We start from the raw sequence: 20,472 nt of genomic DNA on the forward strand, positions 1-20,472 counted from the left end.
GGGGCCAGTGCCCAGAGCAGCCTGGCCTGAGCAGAGCTGTGGGGCCAGAGCCGGCTGGGCTGGGCTGGGGAGAGGCCCTTGGTGCTGCCCAGAGCTCAGGAAAACTGGCAGAGCTTGCAGGGAGCTGGGCTGGGCTCAGAGAGCCTGGCCCAGAAACCATCAGTGTACATCTCAGCCTGGCTGAGTGTGCAGGGGCCAAGAAGAGCAGCCCAGAGTCCACAAGTTCTCTGTGTGGGAGCTGAGCTTGTGAGCCTCTGAGCCCTGCCAAGTGCTGGGGCTGCACCTCCAGCTCCAGAGATGTGATAGATGGGAGCAGGGACAAATAATTCCTGCTGGATTGTTTCTTGTGTTTGCTTATACAGGTGACCTGGAGTCATATGTAGATGAGCTGTTTTGTTTCAGATAACTTGGGTAAATTGATAAGAATAATATTTTTTGCTGAAAATAATAATTCACACATAATACACAATAAGAAAGAAAAGACACATAATCAGAAGAGCATCTGAGTTTTTAAGAGCGTGAGACTCACTGATGTTCAAACAGTCAAGCCTGTTCACATACTTTCCTCAGGGCTTCTTTGAGATGAGAGGTGACCACCAGAGGCCAAGGCCAGCCAGAGCTCTCTTTCCTGGCAGCTTTTGTCTGGGACAACCCTTGCATACAGGGAATTTTCAAGGGGAGTATCAATTTTGGCTGTGGGCACCTGGAAGGACAAATGGTTCTTTTTCATAGGAAAGAAAAGCACTGGGCTCCAGTTTTCCAGGGGCTGAGGAGAGGCAGCCCTCAACATTCCAACATCAACTGGGCCTGTCAAGTGGGCTCTGGGTGGCCAATCCAGACAGATCTGTTCCATGTTCCCTTGGTTTCATGGTGCTCTGCTGTATCACAATGTTCTCCTTGCTTCTGCAGTGTCACAGTGGCCCCATGCTTCCAAGAGGCCCTGCAGGGTCACAGTGGCCCTTTGGTTCCCTGGGGCCCTACAGTGTCACAATGGTCTCCATGATTCTATGGGGCCTTGCAATGCCACAATGCTCTCCATTGATTCCTGGTGCCTTGCAGAATCACAACAGTCCTTTGGCTCCACAAGGGCGTGAAATGCAGCAATGGCCTCTTGGTTCCACAAAGCCCTGCTGCTTCACATGGGCCCCTTGGGACCATGCAACCCAACAGAGCCACAATGATGTCCTTGGTTCCACGAGGCCCCACAGTGTCACAATGGTCCCTTGGATCCATGAGGCCCTGAAATGCCACCATGGTTCCACAGGAAGGAAAGCATGGAGCCCCAGTCTTCCAGGAGCTGATAAACAGCAGCCACTAGAGGCCAAGGCCAGCCAGATCTGTCTGTCCTGGCAGCTTTCATCTGGGAGCAACAGAATAAATATCTTGTATCTCAGATATAACTATTCTGTATCTCAGATTTGTTGCCCAATTGATAAATGACACAAAACTCGGATAAGTTTTGTGGGTGCTTTATTAAGGGCCCGGGGAACTGGGGGACTCACGTCCCTAAAGTCCGAGCCCCCAAATTCACATATGGGTGCTTCCCTCTTATACATGCGATTCACAACAAAGTCTCCAAGGAACAGTTTCCCCGTTCCCCTTGCCTAGCCTCCAAGGAACAGTTCCCCGTTCCCCTTGCCTGGTCACAGACCCCTTGTGATACATTCCTTGGTTCACAAACAAGATCATTAATCCTCTGCTTATCTTATTCTAAGAGCATTGTATGCTGCCTCTAGACAGGTTAGCATTCTTACTTTCTTGCACTAGTTTAATTATTTATTAAATCCCTAAGACTACCTGCTAGGTTACACACAAAACTCAACACACTTTTCAACGGCTACAAAACTGCTTTTTAACAAACCAGTTCACACACAACTCACTATAATTAAATATTTTGCTAAATTTCATTTCTTTTCCAACATTTCCCCCCTTTTGAGCATCCTTCAGTCCTGCTGCAAGGATGCTCAATCAACAGTATTGACAGTAACATCTTCATAACGAGGTGGGGAATGTTCTTCATTCTGCCGCCCACGGGTCATCGCCTTCAGCAACCGGAGAGATCGCCTCTTTTCCTTTTCGATCACACCTATGAGGCATCTATATACAATCCATATAGTCACTAAAAATACTAAAAACATTAGTACATACTGTATAGCAGACGTAATCCAGCCAGACAGGTGAAGCCCCAAAGAATCAAATACTGCTCCTATCCAATTATGCTGTGCTTCCCTTTCAATTTCCTTGGTTTTTGTTTCCACTTCTGCCAGTTGAGAAATATCTTTCTCAACTTCAAGTGTAACATTTGGAATGTGTACACAGCAATGATCTATTCTCCTACTCAGGTAACCACAAACTCCATGTTCCTTTAACAGTAGCAAATCCAATGCCATTCTGTTTTGTAGGGTCATTCTTGATGTAGCTTGCAATTGCAAATTTAGATCCTTAAATCCCTTCTTAGTAGCTGCTGCCAACCTTTCTGTCTGTCCTAACAAATTGTTGAGCATTTCCCTGTTTCGATATGTCGCTACCGGAGGGAATAATGACTCCAATATCCATCCAAATTGCACTCCTGAGCCAGGTTCATGCCACTGCTCCTCTAGGGATTCTTCCCTCTTTCTGAGTCCTTTCCTTTGGATCAATCTATTCTGTTTCCAGTATGGACACAATGTGGGAACCCCTAGGGTGATTTGTGTTACTGATCCATCTAGAGGTAAATGTGTGGTCCACTGTCCGTGTCCCAACACCCAGACTAGATTTCCAGGGCTATGCACAGTAGTATATCTGCAATCTATAGATCCATCCATGGACTCTCTGCTAACCGTGTGATCATACCCCCTACACTCGCATCCCCACTTTAATGCCATTTTCACCGGTACCAATCCGATTCGGTCTTCCGGTGTATCACATGTAAAAACCTCAGTGCCATTCCAATCCTCTTTCTGCGGTCTGAACTCTTGGGAAGATGTAGACGTGATAAGGGCCCTATAATGTGACTGATTCTTTACTCCTGACCATTGGATGCACCATTGTACTTCCCCAAGGTAATTATAGTGTTCCAAAACACTAGGTCCCCATAATGTCTTCCAACTATTCCAGGTGTCAAAATTCTGTGTGACATTCTGACAACTCATCTCATTTTGTTGGGATTTCGTTCTTATTCGTACTGTATTGCATAGCTCATCTATTGGGGTTGCAATTAAACACCTCCTGGTATTTTGAATCCAACCATAATGATTGGATTTCTTTTCACATTCCTCTCTAGTCATAGCCCGAATGGTCATACACAAATCCCTCCATACATCTACTGGTTTGGGAACTGACTGGCAGGACCATGAAACATTCTTGAATGTTTCAGGCATTTTGGTTACTGGTATTATTCCCCAGGGAATTGGTTCACCTGCAGCCTGTGGCAATGGCAGGCAAGCTGTTATTTTAGTCACATTCTGCATGATCCCAAAATCTCTGATTAATCCTACCACTAAATTTTCCTGCTCAGTATTTCGTTCTATTGTATCATTAACCTCCCGTCTACTCCTACCGTGTCTCTGTAAGGATAACATCATTCTGTCATGCCTCCACCATGCATTTCCTATTCTAGGATTAGTGACACTCGACCACCCACAACCTTTGCCTTTCTTTCCCCACCAATTGGTCCCGTCCTCTATTCTGTCCCAGGTCAGTTCCCTATTTTGCTTCCACCATTTGACCCAAAGGTTCCTTTGATATCTTGATCTTACTAGGAAGGAACAATTTATTCTGAGAGGTGGCCCATCCCACATGTCCACTGCCATTGATACTGGATTAACCTTTATGTTTTCAGCACGATCCCCTGTCCATGGCAAAACCCTCATACTCACTCTTTTGTAATCAAAACTATCCCGTATTTTGACCAAACATGTATATTCTCCTGTATCGTTTGTGGTTACCTTGGTAAGATTCAGTACCGTGTTTCCTTGTTGTTTATCCTGATCCCAACCGACTCCTATCTTGCCTCGGCTTCTTTCAGCCCCCCGTTGCCATATTGCAATAACTTCACCGGCCTCAACTTTCTGGCTGTCAAAGATAACACAAGTTAATTGAACATCCATCCCTTCCATGACTGTAACCTTTGTTTCTTCAACCTGTACAAGAGTAGACCCTTGAACGGGTACTAGTCTCATGATCACTAGCAGTAATATAATTAAGAAGGCGGCTTTGCGCGGAAGATCATCCGGGTTGGAGACACTATCTGGGTTTCCCACTGGAACGGTGCCTTCTTTACCCTGGTGTAATGGATCCAAGCATCCATCCCCTGGACCTTCACCACCGTGTAGGTCGTCATCATCACCTGGTGGGGTCCGCTCCATGATTCCCGTAGCGGATCCGTGATCCACTTCTTGACGTACACCTGGTCCCCAGGCTGGATGTCGTGGACAGAATTCTCCAGTGTGAGCGGTCTATTCCACTGTAACGTATTTCTTAAAGAATTCAAGATCTTATTAAGTGACATAACATACTCTGCAATCGCCTGGTCCCCACTCACATGTACCTCCCCTTTTAATACAGTTGCATGATATGGTTTGCCATATAATATCTCATATGGACTTACGCCTACCTTTTCCCTTGGTTTAATTCGAATCCTGAGTAGGGCCAAAGGCAAAGCTTGAGGCCAGTGCAGTTTAGCTTCCTGGCAAATCTTTTTGATTTGTCCTTTCAGGGTTTGATTCATCCTTTCCACCTGCCCACTAGACTGAGGTCTCCAGGGGGTATGCAAATTCCAGGTTATATCTAACATTCGTGCTAATTCCTGCACTACCCCGGCTATAAAATGTGGACCCCTATCTGATGACAATCCCAAAGGTACTCCAAATCTTGGTATTATTTCTTTTAACAAGGTTTTTACCACCTCCTTAGCCTGATTAGTTCTACATGGAAAAGCTTCCGGCCACCCTGAGAACGTACATACGTACACTAACAAGTATCTGTATCCCTGTGCCCTAGGCAATTCAGAAAAATCAACTTGCCAGTAATCTCCTGGTTGTGGCCCGACTTGCAACTTTCCCATTTGTATTTGTCTCCTAACTACTGGATTATTTTTCAAACATACTGGGCACATTGCATTAACTCTTTTTGCCATTGTTAACATCTGATTAGAGATTATCTCATTCTTCAAAAATTTTACCAATACTTCTGCCCCCCAATGACATTTATTATGTTCTGATTCCAAAATAAATTTCATTATCCGGGTAGGTACCACTATTTGTCCCATTGGTGTAACGTACCACCCAAGTTGATTCTTCTGTGCCCCTAGTAAGTTTATTAGTTTTCCATCTTCTATTGAATATTTGGGCTCCTGATTCAGGTATGGAGTAGCCAGATTTGTTCTTACCGGTACCAATGCCATTTGAGTCCATACTTCCCGTGCCACTTGCCGAGCTGTAACATCAGCAAATCGATTTCCTCTGTAAACGTCTCCTTCCACAGTCTGATGTCCTCTAACATGCATTACTGCAACTGCTTTGGGACTGTGTACCGCATCCAGTAGCTGTAGCACTTCTTCCCGGTGCTTGATGTTGGTTCCCTGTGAATTCAAAAGCCCCCTTTCCTTCCATAACGCCCCATGTACATGAACCACACCAAAGGCATATTTAGAATCTGTCCAGATATTAACCCTTTTGTCCTTGCTCAAATACAGGGCTCTGGTGAGTCCAATCACCTCTGCCTTCTGGGCCGAAGTTCCAGGTAACAAAGCCTTTGCCTCTATTACCCGATCCAATGTTACCACTGCATACCCGGCATAGCGAGTCCCATTCTCGACAAAACTGGATCCATCAGTGTATAGTTCCCATTCAGGTTCTTCCAATGGTTCATCCTTTAGGTCGGGTCTGCTGGCATATACTTGTTCAATTACCTCTACGCAATCATGCACCAGTCCCCCAGCTTCCTGGTCACTGCATAAAAACTCTGCTGGATTAACATGATTAGTAGTCCTTATTTCAATATCATCCTGTTCTCTCAGGATGGCCTGGTATTGCAACATTCGACTGGATGATAGCCAGTGACCCCCCTTTTGCTCCAAAACGGCCATGACCATATGGGGAACAAACACTTTCATTTTTGCCCCCAAAGTCAATTTCCGGGCCTCTTGAATAAGAATTATTGTTGCCGCCACTGCTCGTAAACACGAGGGCCACCCGGAACTTACCGAATCCAGTTGTTTAGAGAAGTATCCCACTGGCCTCTTCCAGGATCCCACCTTCTGGGTGAGGACCCCCAATGCCAGTTTTTGCCTCTCATTCATGTACAACTGGAATTCCTTGGTCACGTCAGGGAGTCCTAGGGCTGGGGCCTCTTTTAGTGCCTGCTTCAATTCCTGGAAAGCCTTCTTTTGCTGTGTTGTCCACTCCAACCGATGCTGCTTCAAGGCCTCATAAAGTGGCTTGGCTAGGAGACCGAAATTCATGATCCACAGTCGACACCATCCCACCATTCCTAGAAAAGATCTCAATTCCTGATGGTTACGAGGCAAAGGAATGGCACATATTGCCTCTATTCGGTTTACTCCCAAACGTCTCTGCCCTTGTGTGATCTCACAACCGAGGTAAATAAAGCTATTTTTGACCAATTGAGCTTTTTCCTTAGAAACCCGATACCCTGCTTGGCCAAGCATGTTGAGTAATTTAATTGTTAATTCCACGCACATTTCCCTTTCCTTAGTAGCCAGAAAAATGTCGTCCACGTACTGCAGGACTACATACAAGGATGGGGATATTGTTACCTGGGTTATCTTCCATTCCTCCAGCTCCTTGGCCAGTTGGTTTCCAAAAATAGTAGGGGAGCATTTAAATCCCTGTGGGAGTCTCGTCCACATGAGCTGCTTCTTTCTCCCAAAATCAGGACTCTCCCACTCGAAGGCAAAATATTTCCTACTCTCTACTGCCAGTGGGATGCAGAAGAAGGCATCTTTAAGGTCAATCACTGAGAACCATTTAAACTCCTCTGATACAGATGTTAACAAAGTATAAGGATTAGCAACAACTGGATGTATGTCTTTCACTATTTCATTAATAGCCCTTAAGTCCTGTACCAAACGGTACTTACCATTAGGTTTCTTTACTGGAAAAATTGGAGTATTATACTCCGATTCACATTCCTGTAATATTCCTTGAGCCAAAAATTGTTTAATTAACGGGGCTACTCCCCTCCTTGCCTCAAGCTTCAAGGGGTATTGCTTTATCCTCACTGGTCGGGCCCCTTCCTTTAGTTCCACTTTTACTGGCTGCGCAGCTTTAGATTTTCCGGGGACCCCTGACTCCCATACCCAGGGTACTACAGCCTGCTCAATTTCTTCTGGAATAGGAGAGGCATCCACTTCCTTGATTACAAAAATGCCTGCTATTTGTTCCTCAGGTATTTCCAATTTCACCCTTCCCCCTTCAAATATTATTTTCACATTAAGTCGGGACAACAGATCTCTGCCAAGAAGGGGTGTGGGGCAGTTTGGCATATACAAAAATTGGTGATCTAATTCCTTCCCCCCGAACCTAAGATTTAAAGGTTGTAAAAATGGTTGTTCCTCTAGTTTCCCTGTTGCCCCCACCACCTGTACCGTTGTGTCACTCAAAGGTCCCAATCGTCTATTGAGTACAGAATAAGTAGCTCCAGTGTCTACCATAAATTCTTGATCCTTTCCATCTATTTCTAAAACTACCCTTAAATCCTTTTCTAGTCAGCTTTGATTCTGATAGTTTCCCAAAACTAGTGCTTGAGCGACTTCTGCTGGTCCTCCCATGAATCCTCCCACAGGGGCATTTCCCACTGGGGCTGTCCTTAATCCCATGTTTCCCATGCCCATACCTCCTCTAACCGGGCATTCATTTTTCCAGTGTCCCAATTGTTGGCAAAACGCACACTGGTTTGGATCCAACCTCCCCATGTTATAGTATCTAATAATACCTGTAAATCATTCCAGTCCGGATCCTGAGTCTTTATTACCATTTTAACCACCCTTGCCACCCTTTCAGGATCCTCCCGATAACTCCCCGCTGATTGCTTCCATATTACCAAATCCCCGGGGGAGAAAGGCACCTTTATAAGTATTCTTTCTCCCTGTGGTCCCACAGCTTCCCTCAACGGCGCAATTAAATGTGGCCCCTTCTGCCCCTTCCTTCCCTTGCGAGTCCACCCTGCTAACGGAGTTCTTTTAACACTCTCATTCTTTTCACCATCACCACCATCACTATCACTCTCACTAGATCCCGTTTTTATAGCTATATCCGCAGGGGGAGCAGGGGGCACATTAGGAGCAACCGGAACCCTTGGAGGTGCTATACAATAAGACAAATCTTCCTCGACTGAAGGATACAAATTACGCTCCTTTCTTTCTTTACATCCCACACACTCCCTTTCATCATTCACTTCTAAAACCAAAATACCACATTCCTTTTGCCATTCCTCTTTCCGATATAAAACGAAAAACAAATCCAAATATGGTATTTCATCCCATTTCTCATTCCTCCTTAAAAATTGCATCAAAGATTCCATTATCCCCAATTCCAGTGTACCATTCACCGGCCATTCCGCTTCCCCAATCTCATATTCAGGCCACCAATGATTACAATAATCTATCATTTTACTTTTATCCAATTCCTGATAATACCCTTCACTTTTCCACCGTTTCAATATACAACCTAATGGTGTATTTCCAGGTATTTTACCATTGGCTTGCACTAAGGTTTTAAAAGTTTTAAAAGACATCATATTACAACGTTTAATTCCACTATTAATCCCAATAAACCAATATACCTTAAACCAATATACCTTCTCGCCGTCCTTCCCTAAAACAAACAGGAGGCGAGTTCCGGTCCTGCGTCCTTAGACGTCTTATGGCCGGAGCCTAGGCTTTTTTACCAACCACCAAATCCAAATCCAATTATCACCTTTTTCCAATATAAAGCACCTTCGGGCTTACCTTAATGCAGTTTGTCCGACAGGCGCGGGGGGTCGGGCACGACCGATGACTCCCCGAGAAGTGCTCGGTGCCGGCTTGGAGTGGATCGGGACGCGAACCGCCCCAGCAGCCCTCAGAGTCCTGCCGCGGTCGCCAGAAAACTGTTGCCCGATTGATAAATGACACAAAACTCGGATAAGTTTTGTGGGTGCTTTATTAAGGGCCCGGGGAACTGGGGGACTCACGTCCCTAAAGTCCGAGCCCCCAAATTCACGTATGGGTGCTTCCCTCTTATACATGCGATTCACAACAAAGTCTCCAAGGAACAGTTTCCCCGTTCCCCTTGCCTAGCCTCCAAGGAACAGTTCCCCGTTCCCCTTGCCTGGTCACAGACCCCTTGTGATACATTCCTTGGTTCACAAACAAGATCATTAATCCTCTGCTTATCTTATTCTAAGAGCATTGTATGCTGCCTCTAGACAGGTTAGCATTCTTACTTTCTTGCACTAGTTTAATTATTTATTAAATCCCTAAGACTACCTGCTAGGTTACACACAAAACTCAACACACTTTTCAACGGCTACAAAACTGCTTTTTAACAAACCAGTTCACACACAACTCACTATAATTAAATATTTTGCTAAATTTCATTTCTTTTCCAACAGATTTACGGGATTTTGGGGGAAGAATCCCAATTTCAGCCCATGAGCACCTGGATGAGAAGGCCAGTTCTTTCCCTCAGGAAGGAAAGGACAGAGCCCCAGTATTTCCAGGGCAGATTAGAGGCAACCACCAGAGGCCAAATTGAGCCAGGCCTGTCTGTCCTTGCAGCTTTTGTCCACGAGAAACCCTTACATGTAGGGAACTTGGAAGAAGTACCAATTTTGTCCGGAGCTGTGAGCAGAGACTGAGGGAGCTGGGCTTGTCCAGCCTGGAGCAGGGAAGGCTGAGGGACTCATCATCCCAGCCTGGCAGTGCCAGCAAGGAGCTGATGGAAAACACAGAGCCAGGCTCTGTACCAGGGGTCCTGGTGGGAGGCAAAAGCCAATGGATGGAAGGGGAAAGAGGGGAGATCAGCCAGGACAGGAGGAGATGAAATGAGTCAGGTTGGTTTTAGCACTTCCTCAACACCAAGAGCAGCCTGACCTCCCTTCTCCATCCACCACTGACAGCTTTGCAAATCAGGAATTGTTCGAGCTGTTCTGTCCTCACTCCGGGACAAGAATCCTGATACTAGAATTTCATTGTGTTTATATGCATCAGAGAACCATGTTTGTGTAAAATAAATTTTAGTATGGAAATCACTTGTGAATGCTGGACTCATCAGACCCTGCTGGGACATTGCACATGGCTCAGGGAAGAGTTTGTAATTGTGTGATTGATATTTTAATTGTGTGATTGTTATTAAATTGTATCCTGTTCATCTGTGGTCTGTTGGCTAGGTCCAGTGTGGGCTGGAAGGAACTCAGATTTGCACAAGGCTGCTCTGAGTCCCAGGGCTTGGATGGGGGAAATGGTGGGGTTGGGGTAGGGACAGAGTCTGATTGATTGTCAGCCATGAAGGGTCTTGATTTTCATATCCATTCAAACTGCATGAGGAGGTACTGGGATTCAGTCTGAACATTGCACATGTCAATGAATTACTAGTGAAAAAAAATTACAGGACCTAAAAAAATATTTTCTTCTTGTCTTTTTAATCTCAGGGTATTCACATTGAATAGGCTTCTGAAACCTGACTAATCAACCACAAAAGATTAGAACACTTAAATCAAATGACTCCCAGAGGCTCAGGTTTTTCAGGTGTTCTGAATGTTAATGAGCCCTGAGACACTGAATTGCTGCACTGAAGAGCTGAAGGCTGAACAAGCCTCTGGAGCTGGAAAATTCAGCAGCAGCCTCCAAGGTGCTGAGGATGTCAGCAGCCCCCACTGAGGCCATCCCTGCCCAGAGACCGTGGGGGAATGGGCAGAAAAGGAGAGCGTCCCTGGGGCTGGGGCAGCACAACTCAGAGGCACCAGCAGCTCCAGCTGGGAAATGGAGTGTGGAATGTGGCTGGGAAAGCCCTGCCTGGGCTGTGCCCAGCAGGACAGTCAAGCCCTGACTGCCATCTCCCAAAACAACTCACTCAAGGAGACATTTAAAAGAAATCACAATTGTCTGTGTCTTCTGATTTGGATTCACTGGAGAAATACTATCAAGAGATTCTCAAGACCTCAAAAGAGGAAAACAGCCTTTACTGGGAACTTTAGAAATTCAGAGAAATTTTGGCAAAAGGTTTAATACAACATTCAATCAAAAAGAAACACTTCTCAAACCATTACCTTGGCCCATTCAACTTCACAAACTCTAAGCCTGTTGCATTTTAAGTTAACAAAAATTTGCAAGAAGAGGGAATAAGAAAGAGGAAAATAAAAATAAGATTTAGAGAAGCACAGACAGAGCTACCAACTCCTGGATTCCAGCACGGTTCAGATGGAAATTCCAAGAGAAGGTAGGGCCAAGATGTGTGCTTGCCTTGTGGTCAGCCTTCAATACCCCTTGGTCTCCCTGGGCCCTTCCCCCAGGTGAGACTTGGGCTCATTTAGTCCCTCAGGAGCTGGGCTGGGGGCTGCAGAGGTGGCTGTGGAGCATTGCCTGTGCTGTGCCAGGGACTGGCAGACACTTCTGGGCTGGGATAGAGGCTCTGGGGGGATTGGGGTTCCAGGGTAGGGCAGGGCTGGACCTGCCCCTTACTGCCTGACACATGAAATGTTTGTAGCCAACAATCTCCTCCAGTCTGTCACAACAGGGAATGTTGGAGGTGGAACCCAAATTTGGCCATGGGCACCTGGAGGAGAAGGACAGTTCTTTTCCATAGCACAGATCCCCAGTGTTTGGAAGGCAGGTGAGAGCCTCACTAGTCCAAGGCCAGCCAGACTTATCAGGAATGGCAGATTTTGTCTGAGAGCAGTCTTTAGATTTATGGAATTTTGGAGGTGGAACCTCAATCTCAGCCATTGGCACCTGGAGAAGCAGCACAATTCTTTCCCATAGAAAGGAAAGCATGGAGCTTTCCCCTGTGTTTCGGGAGCAGATGGGAGGTGATCCTTGAGAAACCACTTCCAGAAAGACTTGTGCTGGCAATATTTCTATGGAAACAATCTTTGGAAATAAGGATATTTGTAGGTGAAATCCCAATTCTGGACATGGGTGCCTGGAGGAGAACGACAGATCTTTTCCATAGGAAGGTAAGAATGGAGCCCCAGTGTCATAGCAGCAGATGAGAAGAGACCCTCAACATGCCAAGGTCAGCTGGACCAGTCAGGCAGTCCATGGGAGGCCAAACCAGCCAGACCTGTTCTGTGTTCCCTTGGTTTTATGGTGCCCCGTATTTTCACAATGGCCACTTGATTCCATACAGCCCCTCAATGACCCTGGGGGTCCCAGCAACTCCATGAGGCCTTGCAGTGTCACAATGGTCTCCATGGTTCCCCAGGCCCCACAATGTCATATGACTCCTCTGTTCCATGAGCCCTGCAATGTCACAATGGACCTTTGGACCCTGGGGGTTTGCAGTGTCACAATGGTCTCCTTTGGCTCCACAATGTCTCAATGGACCATTGATGAAAGGAGGCCCTTCTGTGTCACCCTGGAGCTTTGGTTCCATGCAGCCCTGCAGTGTCACAAAAACGTCTTGGTTTCATGAGGCCCCACAGTATCACCATGGTCCTCTAGGTTCTGTGGGGACTCCCAGGGCCACAATGGTCTCACTGGTTCCATGAGTCCTCTCAGTTTCACAATGGTCTCCATTATTCCATGAGTCTCCTCAGTGTCACAATGATCTCCTTGGTTCCATGGTGCCCAACGGTGTCACAATGGCCCCTTGGTTCCATGAGGCTGTGAAGTGTCTTAATGGTATCTCCATGGTTCCATGAGGCCTTGAAACATCACAATGGACCTTTGACTCCATTGAGTATTGCAGTGTCACAATGGCCCCTTGGTTCCATGACACCCCAAAGTGTCACAGTGGTCTCCATGTCTCCATGAGGCCCCGTGGTGTCACAATGGACCCCTGGTTTGATGGGGCCTCTCAGTGTCACAATGATTCCTACACTCCATGGAGCCACACAGTGTGAGTACAGCCCCCTCAGTTCCATGAAGCCCAGAAATGTCACAGTGGTCTCCATGGATTCCATGAGATACCACATTGTCAGATTGGTCCCTTGGTGTCACAGGGCCCCACAGTGTCACAATGGTCCCTTGGTTCCATGGGCCCTGTGCTGCTGCATTCCCCCCTCCCCTTCTCAGGCCGCCCTGCCAGCTGAGAAATGCTCATTGGGCCTTGGCCTTGGCCAACAACCCCTGGGCTCAGCTCCTCTGCAGCTAAAACACTGTCTGCCCAAGGCACTGCTGCTGCCCAACCAGCTCCTGGTTTTTGGAGGAGCAGCCTTGGGAATTGTTTTTGTTCCCCCAGTGGCACAACATCCCTGTTCTCACACTTTCAAAGAAAGATGTTGGTGCCAAGTGCGGCCAGGATGAACCACTGCCGGGACTGCAGCTCCTCTCTTGGGGCCCTGCAAACAGCGCTCCAAAAGGAGCCCTTGGAGCTCTCCTGGGCCAGCGACTCCCTCTGAGTGGGGCCTCTCCCAGCCGGGAACTCTCCCGTTTGCTGCACTCGGGGATCCTGAACAGCCACAGAGCCTGGGCTGATCCCCCCACTCCTCCAGGCTCAACCCTTCACCCACTGGAGAGAAGCCAAAGCATCCACAGGGAGCATTGCCTGCCCTCAGGGGAATTGCTCACAGGTGCCTTGCACTGACTATTGGTGTCTGTGTGTACACAGGAGTGCCTATGCTGGGGAAATGTGGCAGAAATGCTCCTTTCTGAGGAGTTGGAGTGCCTTGAATAGCTGAGTCAGTCCAGCCTGTAGGTAAGGTAAAGTCATGAAGTCTCAGCTAAGTCAAATGCTGCTAAGAGTTGTTCTTTTGCTAAGTTGTTATGTTTAATATAACTTATAAGCTAAGTTGAATGTTGTGAAGTGTTATTCCTCTGTTAAATTTCTAACATAGGTTTTCAGTTAGGTTAAATACTGTTAAGTGCTTTTCTTTTGCTAAATTGTGAACTTGACTGTATCAGTTAAATATAAGGTATAAGATAAGTCCTGTTAAGCTTGAGGTCTGTTAAGCTTTTAAGCCATATTCCTTTTATCCTTGCCCTTACTGTGCTTGTGTCACACACACAGACAGGGACAGTTCTCAGTTCATTTCTGGTTTGATTGCCTGGATTATGTTTGGTTTTGTTGTTGCTTTGTTTCTTTGATGTGCCTGAAGTGTCCACTCAGGTGTAGAGTGACTCTTGCCAAGGAACTTTGTGCTGCTGTCCCTTAATATTAAATCTGGTTTTTGCTGATCCCTTGCTGGGGATTTTTTCAGTGCTCTCAAGCCCTCGTTCATGATGGTGAAGGAGCCCTGGCCCAGGCTCTGGCCCTGGGGGACACGGGGACACTGCCTGGGGTCCCTGTCCCCCTGTGCCACCCCCAGGGCCCTGGCCCCCCATCCCCATGTCAGGCTCTGGGGTCGATCTTGTGGAACATCCTCTGGGGGAGGCTGCGGGGCCGGGGGCGGGGGGACGCGGGGGGACAGGGGACCCCACTGTGCACGAGCAGCGTTGGACTGCTCTGGGGGGAGCTGTGAGGGGGGCCGGGGCAGAGTGACCTCCCCAGGGACCTCACACAGCCCCTGTGATGTCACACTGCCCCTGTGATGTCACACAGCCCCTGTGATGTCATAGAACCACCTGTCATGTCACATCGCCTCCTGGGATGTCACATAGCTATCTCTGTGATATCATACTACCCCTGTGACATCACAACGCCCACCTTGATGTCACATGGACATCTCTGTGATGTCATACTGCCCCTTTGATGTCACAAAGCCTCCAGAGGTGACACAAAGCCCATGTGATGTCACAGAGCCAACTCTATGATGTCACCCTGTGATGTCATACAGCAGTGCTGCAATGTCACAGAAGACTGCTATGTCACAAAGTTACACTGTGATTTCACAGTCTGATCTGTGATGTCACAGCCTCCTCTATGATATGTTGCAGCCACCTGGTGATGTTACAGCCCACTCTCTGATGCCACAGAGCCACCCTCTATGATGGCACACTCTGCTCTATGGCATTTCACCCTACTCTGTGACATCACAGCCAGTTCTGTGATCTCATAGAACACTCAAGAACTCAGTGACATTGAAACACTGAAGTTTCTTGTACTTTGAAGAGATCGCTTTCAGGGACACAACTGAGAAAGTGTCCCCAGGTTCCAGGTAGAGCAGAACACTGGAGGCAGTGATGGCAGCTGGGGACAAGTAAGACAAAGGGGTCTCTGATGCTGAGCAAAACCTGGCTGTGTTTCAGGAATGCAAAGGGCCAAGGCCTGAGCCGCAGCCCCTGGCCAGGCAGATCCTGTCCCTCCCTCCTTGCTCAGGGCTCTTCCCGGGATGGGCACTGGCATGTGGGGATGTGCAACACCAAGGGCAGGAGCATGGGGCGGCCCCTGCCAGGCTGCTGAGCAGGGACAAGGAGGCAATGAGGCCCCAGCCCTGCAAGGGTCACTTGTCTCCTGCTCCTGCCTCAGGCCCAGGCCCAGCAGCCATGGCCAAAGTGCTGCCCAAGTTGGCTCTGGCAGGGCTGTCTCGCAGCTGCTGCCCATCCCTGTGCCCTGTGCAGCCCAGGCTGTCCCACGGTGTCCCTGCCCTGCGCCTCTGTCCCTGCAGGCTGCTGGCATCCCCCGGCTGCCCCACCTGGCTGGGCCCTTCCTTTGCTGACAGCTCTGCCTCCTGCCTGCCCCTGCCTGCCCACACAGAGCCTTGAGCTGCTCCAGGTTCCTGCTGGGGATGTGGGGCACCACAGCCCTGCCCTGGCAGGGAAATTCCTTTCTCCTGGTGTCCAGTCTGGGCCTCCCTATGTTCCTTTGGTGCCGATGTTTCCTTTTCATGCTTATATCCTCCATGAAGAAAAGCTCCAGAATCTGTGGAACCACCCTTCCATTCCTCCCAGGCTACTCCTGTTCTGTCCTCAGTCTCCACACCACTGAGCCCAGAGCCCTCAGCCACTCCCTGATGCTTATGTGATGAGGCCTCCAAACCCCATCTTGAGAGATTTTTGTGTCCTCTCCAAGGTCTGTGAAAATGGAGAAGCAGTGGTTAAAGGAATTTTCTCTCAAATTTTGCCAAGACAGAAAAAGGGTCAATATCTTTAAACTGAATGAGGATGGATTTACATTTGTTAGAAGGAGGAAATATTCTACAATTATAAGAAAGTGTATTTCCAGAGAAGTGGATGCCCAATCCCAGGAATTGTCCAAGAGCAGGACTTCTGTGCAACCTGACGCACTGAAACCCTCTCATCCCTAAGGACAGAATTCCCGTGCTCGGTGTTCTCTGATGTGCTGGGTGCCCTCACAACTCTGGCTTCTGGCCAGAATGTCTGCTGAGGGCAGCCAGGCTGCTGCAGGGGCAGTGGCTTCACAGCCATCACCATGGCAGCCCTGTCCACTGGGCCTGGCTCTGCCCTTTCCTCTGCCCCTGCCTTGGCTCTGCTGCCATGAAGAGTTTTGGCATTAATATCTTGTCCTCAAGGTGCTGGGGCCAGTGGCTTCCCAGTCAGGCTCCTGGGGCAGAAGTGGCTTTTCAGAGCCCAGCCAGGAATGAGCCCTGAGGCAGCAGCTCTGCAGTGGTGGCCACCAGGCCGGGCTGCCAAGGGAGGCTTCTGGCCATGGCCTGCAAGCAGCTGCTGCTGCCAAGGTGCCTTTGGTGCCTCAGGCTCTCCCTGGCACAGCTCCCAGCATGGCACTCTGCCCTTGTGCCCGAGCCCTTCCCTGTGCTGGGGCTGGCCTGGGGCTTTTCCTGCAGTGGGACCTGCCCTGCTGATGGCACAGGAAAGGCAGTTCCTGCTGGAGCAGGAGGGTCTGCCTGCAATGGGCTCCAACAACTCCAGCAAGGCCATGCTGACTTCAAAACTGCTTCCTAGAGCACTTTATTCTAATATTAGTTATAGCTCCTGAACTGTGGAGTAAATGAATGTGGTTAAGTTCTTTCTTCTAATGATGATTAAAATCAGTTAGAGGAATATTTATATAAATCTATTGGGTATCCCATCATTAATTCTGTGGGACAAATTGGGTTAAAGGTTCAATTCCACCTCTCCAATCCTTTACACCTTTGAAAAAGTCTGGGGCTGGGATTGGATCCAATCACTTACAGTCTCCTCTCATTGAAGGAATTTTAGAAGTCTAGGGGCCCTGCAGGGGTTTGAGGATCCATGGTGGCTGTTTAGTGTCATTTCTCCATGTCATGATTTAGCAGGAGTTTTTCCAATAAAGAAATAAAGCTTTTGCCTGAAGCTCCCACTGTGCCCATGACAGGAACCCCTGTGAGTGTCTGGGACATTCCTGCTCTTTGACAGCCTGGGGACTCCTGGGATGTCACTGTGGAGCCCTCGTGAGTGCCTGTGACCGACTGGAGCCTTTGCAGCCCAAGGTCCCTGGGATGTCACCATGGAATGGCTGTGACTGCCTCTGACCACAGGGCTCTTTACCATCCTCAGAAAGCCCTGGGAGATGTCCATGGAGCCCCTGTCTCTGCCTGTGACATTCCAGCTCTGGAACAGCCTGGGGACACTTGTGAAATGCCAATGGAACCCCTCTGAGGGCCTGTGACAAATCTGATATAGCAGGCAACCATCACCAGCCCCCTGTTGCTGTGGTCGGTCCCTCGGCAGCTCCATGGAGACCCCATGCCAGGGGTGGTTGCCATGGACACCACCTCAGGCCTGCAGCCACAGCCCGTTGCCATGGCAACCATTGGCAGCCCCATCCCCAGGCTCACGGGATCCCAGAACCACAGAATTGGCTGAGCTGGGAGGGACCCATCAGGATCCCCCAGTCCAACTGCTGGCCCTGCACAGGACACCCCAACAATGCCAGCCTGGGCCTGGCAGTGCTGTCCAAACGCTGCTGGAGCTCAGAGAGCCCTGGAGCTGGGACCCATCCCTGGGGAGCCTGGGCAGGGCCCCAGCAGCCTCTGGGCAAAAACCTTTTCCTGACATCCAACCGGAGCCTGCCCCGACTCAGCTGCAGCCGTTCCCTCCACTCCTGTCCCTGGGCACCAGAGGGAAGAGGTTCCCACAGCCCCAGCCAGGGACCCGCTCCCAAGGCTGTTGCCATGGCCACCAGGGCTGGCACCAGCTGGGATGCTCGGTTTCCACGGGCCGGGGTTCAGGAATGGGATTCCCCAATTTCCTGCCCCTGCTAAAACCGCGCTGCCCTCACTGCCCTCCTGCCTCCCATGGAAAGCACAAAAGGCAAAGATCCCGGGCTGGGATAAGAACAATTTATTGGGAACAACAATGAGATAAGGAACGAATGGAACAGAAACAATATTGATAACAGGATGTATAAATAAAACTGTTTACAGGGAAAACTAAAAGACAACTTACTGGGTCTGCCTGGCCGCGTATTTCCTCCTGCCTGGAAAGCACACCCTTCTCCTCAAGGACGGAGAGAGAGAGAGAGAGAGTCCCTTTCCTGTCCCTGGCAATGTCCTGAGGTGGGAGTGAATGTAATGACACAGTCATTGCCAGACCCTCATGTTCTTCCATCCCACATCATACCATTGGCAGAGGCAGGAAAAGGGACAGGTATCTTCCTAGCATGGATCAGAAGGAAAAATGGATCACCAGGGCTCTTCCCAACATGGATCCTCCAACTATGGATGAAGTTGGGGCAGCGCACAAAAGTCCTCCTGCATTGGGGCATTGGCAGAGCTTCCCTTACAGGTGCCTCCGTTGGTGTCTGGTTAAGACAGAGATCTGGGTGAAGCTTTTCCCACTCTGGGGACACTCGTAGGGCCTCTCCCCAGTGTGGATGTGCCGGTGCCTGATGAGGTCAAAGTTGTGCTTGAAGCCCTTCCCGCACTCAGGGCAGCGCAAGGGCCTCTCATCCGTGTGAATCCGCTTGTGCCCGAGAAGACTGGAACTGCTCTAAAACCTCTTCTGACACTGGGGACACTCGTAGGGCCCCTTCTCAGTGTGGATGCGTTGGTGTATGACAACAGCAGAGCTGGAGCTGAAGCCCTTCCCACATTCCCCACACTCATAGGGCCAATCCCCAGCGTGGATCCTCTGGCTGATCAGAGTGCTGCTCTGCCTGAAGCTGTTCCCACACTCGAAGCACTTGTGGAGCTTGTGCCCATCATGAAGCTGCCCCTGGACTACCAGGTCCAAGTTCTGGCTGAAGCTCTGTCCACCTTCCTGGCTCAGGGTGGGTCTTTCCTCCTCAGAGAACCCTGGGTTGGGTTTGGAGCACCTCCTCCTCATGGGGGATCTCCAGGGCTTTTCCTCCCCATTGGATTCTTTTCCCATGGAGCCACTCAAACCGGCCTCTTCCATGAGGTTGTGCTGTGGGGATTTGTCGTCCCTGATCTTGATCCTCAGCTCCTTCTCTGGTAGAGTAAGGACAAGCACAGGATGGGATTTCCCTCCGTGAAGAGGGATGGGGAAGGAGATCCCCACAGTGCATTCCCAGCAGGATGGCGTTGGCAGCGGGGTTGTCCTGCATAGAGGGGATTTTCTGGGCTGGGAGATGGAGCAGGAGAGAGGGGGAAAAGGGCACTGACTTCCTCCTCACCTGCCTGGGTGTCCTGGGGCATCCTCATCTTCCTTGAGGTGTCTTCCGCCATCTGGCCAAGTTTTAGGAACAGGATATTCCTAAAACAAGGGAGGAAAACAAGGGTTGAGCACAATGAGCTTTGTACTGGTTTAAAGGCAAACCTGAGGAAGAGTCTAAGCCAGAATTCAAATTCAGTAACAAAATAAGGATCAAGGCAATGATACAGAAAAACTGCCTTAAACTGACAGAGTCAGGATATAACCTGACACCCTGTTGGTCAGGGTGGTGGCAGCAGTCACAGTTGGAGTGATGAAGGTGATTCTGTCGAAGCAGTGATCCTGTAGAAGGGTCTGGTCTTCCTCTGAAGGTCCAGTGGTGGTTAGGGAGTTCTTGTCCTCTGGGAATCCAGTAGGTGAGCTGCTCCTGGTGTAGCAAAGTGTCAGCTTATATCCAGGTAGGAATGCTTGGATCCTGCCCCTGGGCGGAGCATCCCACAATGGGAGGATGGAATTTTATCAGTCCTGCAGTGACACTCAATGGCCCATTCACAGGAGATATCTCCCCTGGAGGGCGTTATCAGGGGTGAGTCATGGAAGAGACAAAGAACACTGCCCCACCTGTTTATAGCAGTTGATGAACATGGGGATTGAAAACATGCATTTGGTTACATCTTGCATGGCAACCTGAAACAGTGGGGTAATCCCTGCTCAGGTGGTGAACACCACCACCCTTACCCAAACTGGCTCAGCTGTAAAACCCCCACCCTGGGAATGCCACACACACAGGGGACAATGACACACTTGGCCCCCTCCAGGGGAGGTCTGTTTCACAGGCTGGGGGACTTTGCCAAATGTTAGAATAATTTTTCTCTTTGTTCCTGTCACCTTTGTGA

Source organism: Melospiza melodia, unplaced genomic scaffold (genome assembly GCF_035770615.1).
Source record: "Melospiza melodia melodia isolate bMelMel2 unplaced genomic scaffold, bMelMel2.pri scaffold_61, whole genome shotgun sequence".
Taxonomy (NCBI): domain Eukaryota; kingdom Metazoa; phylum Chordata; class Aves; order Passeriformes; family Passerellidae; genus Melospiza; species Melospiza melodia.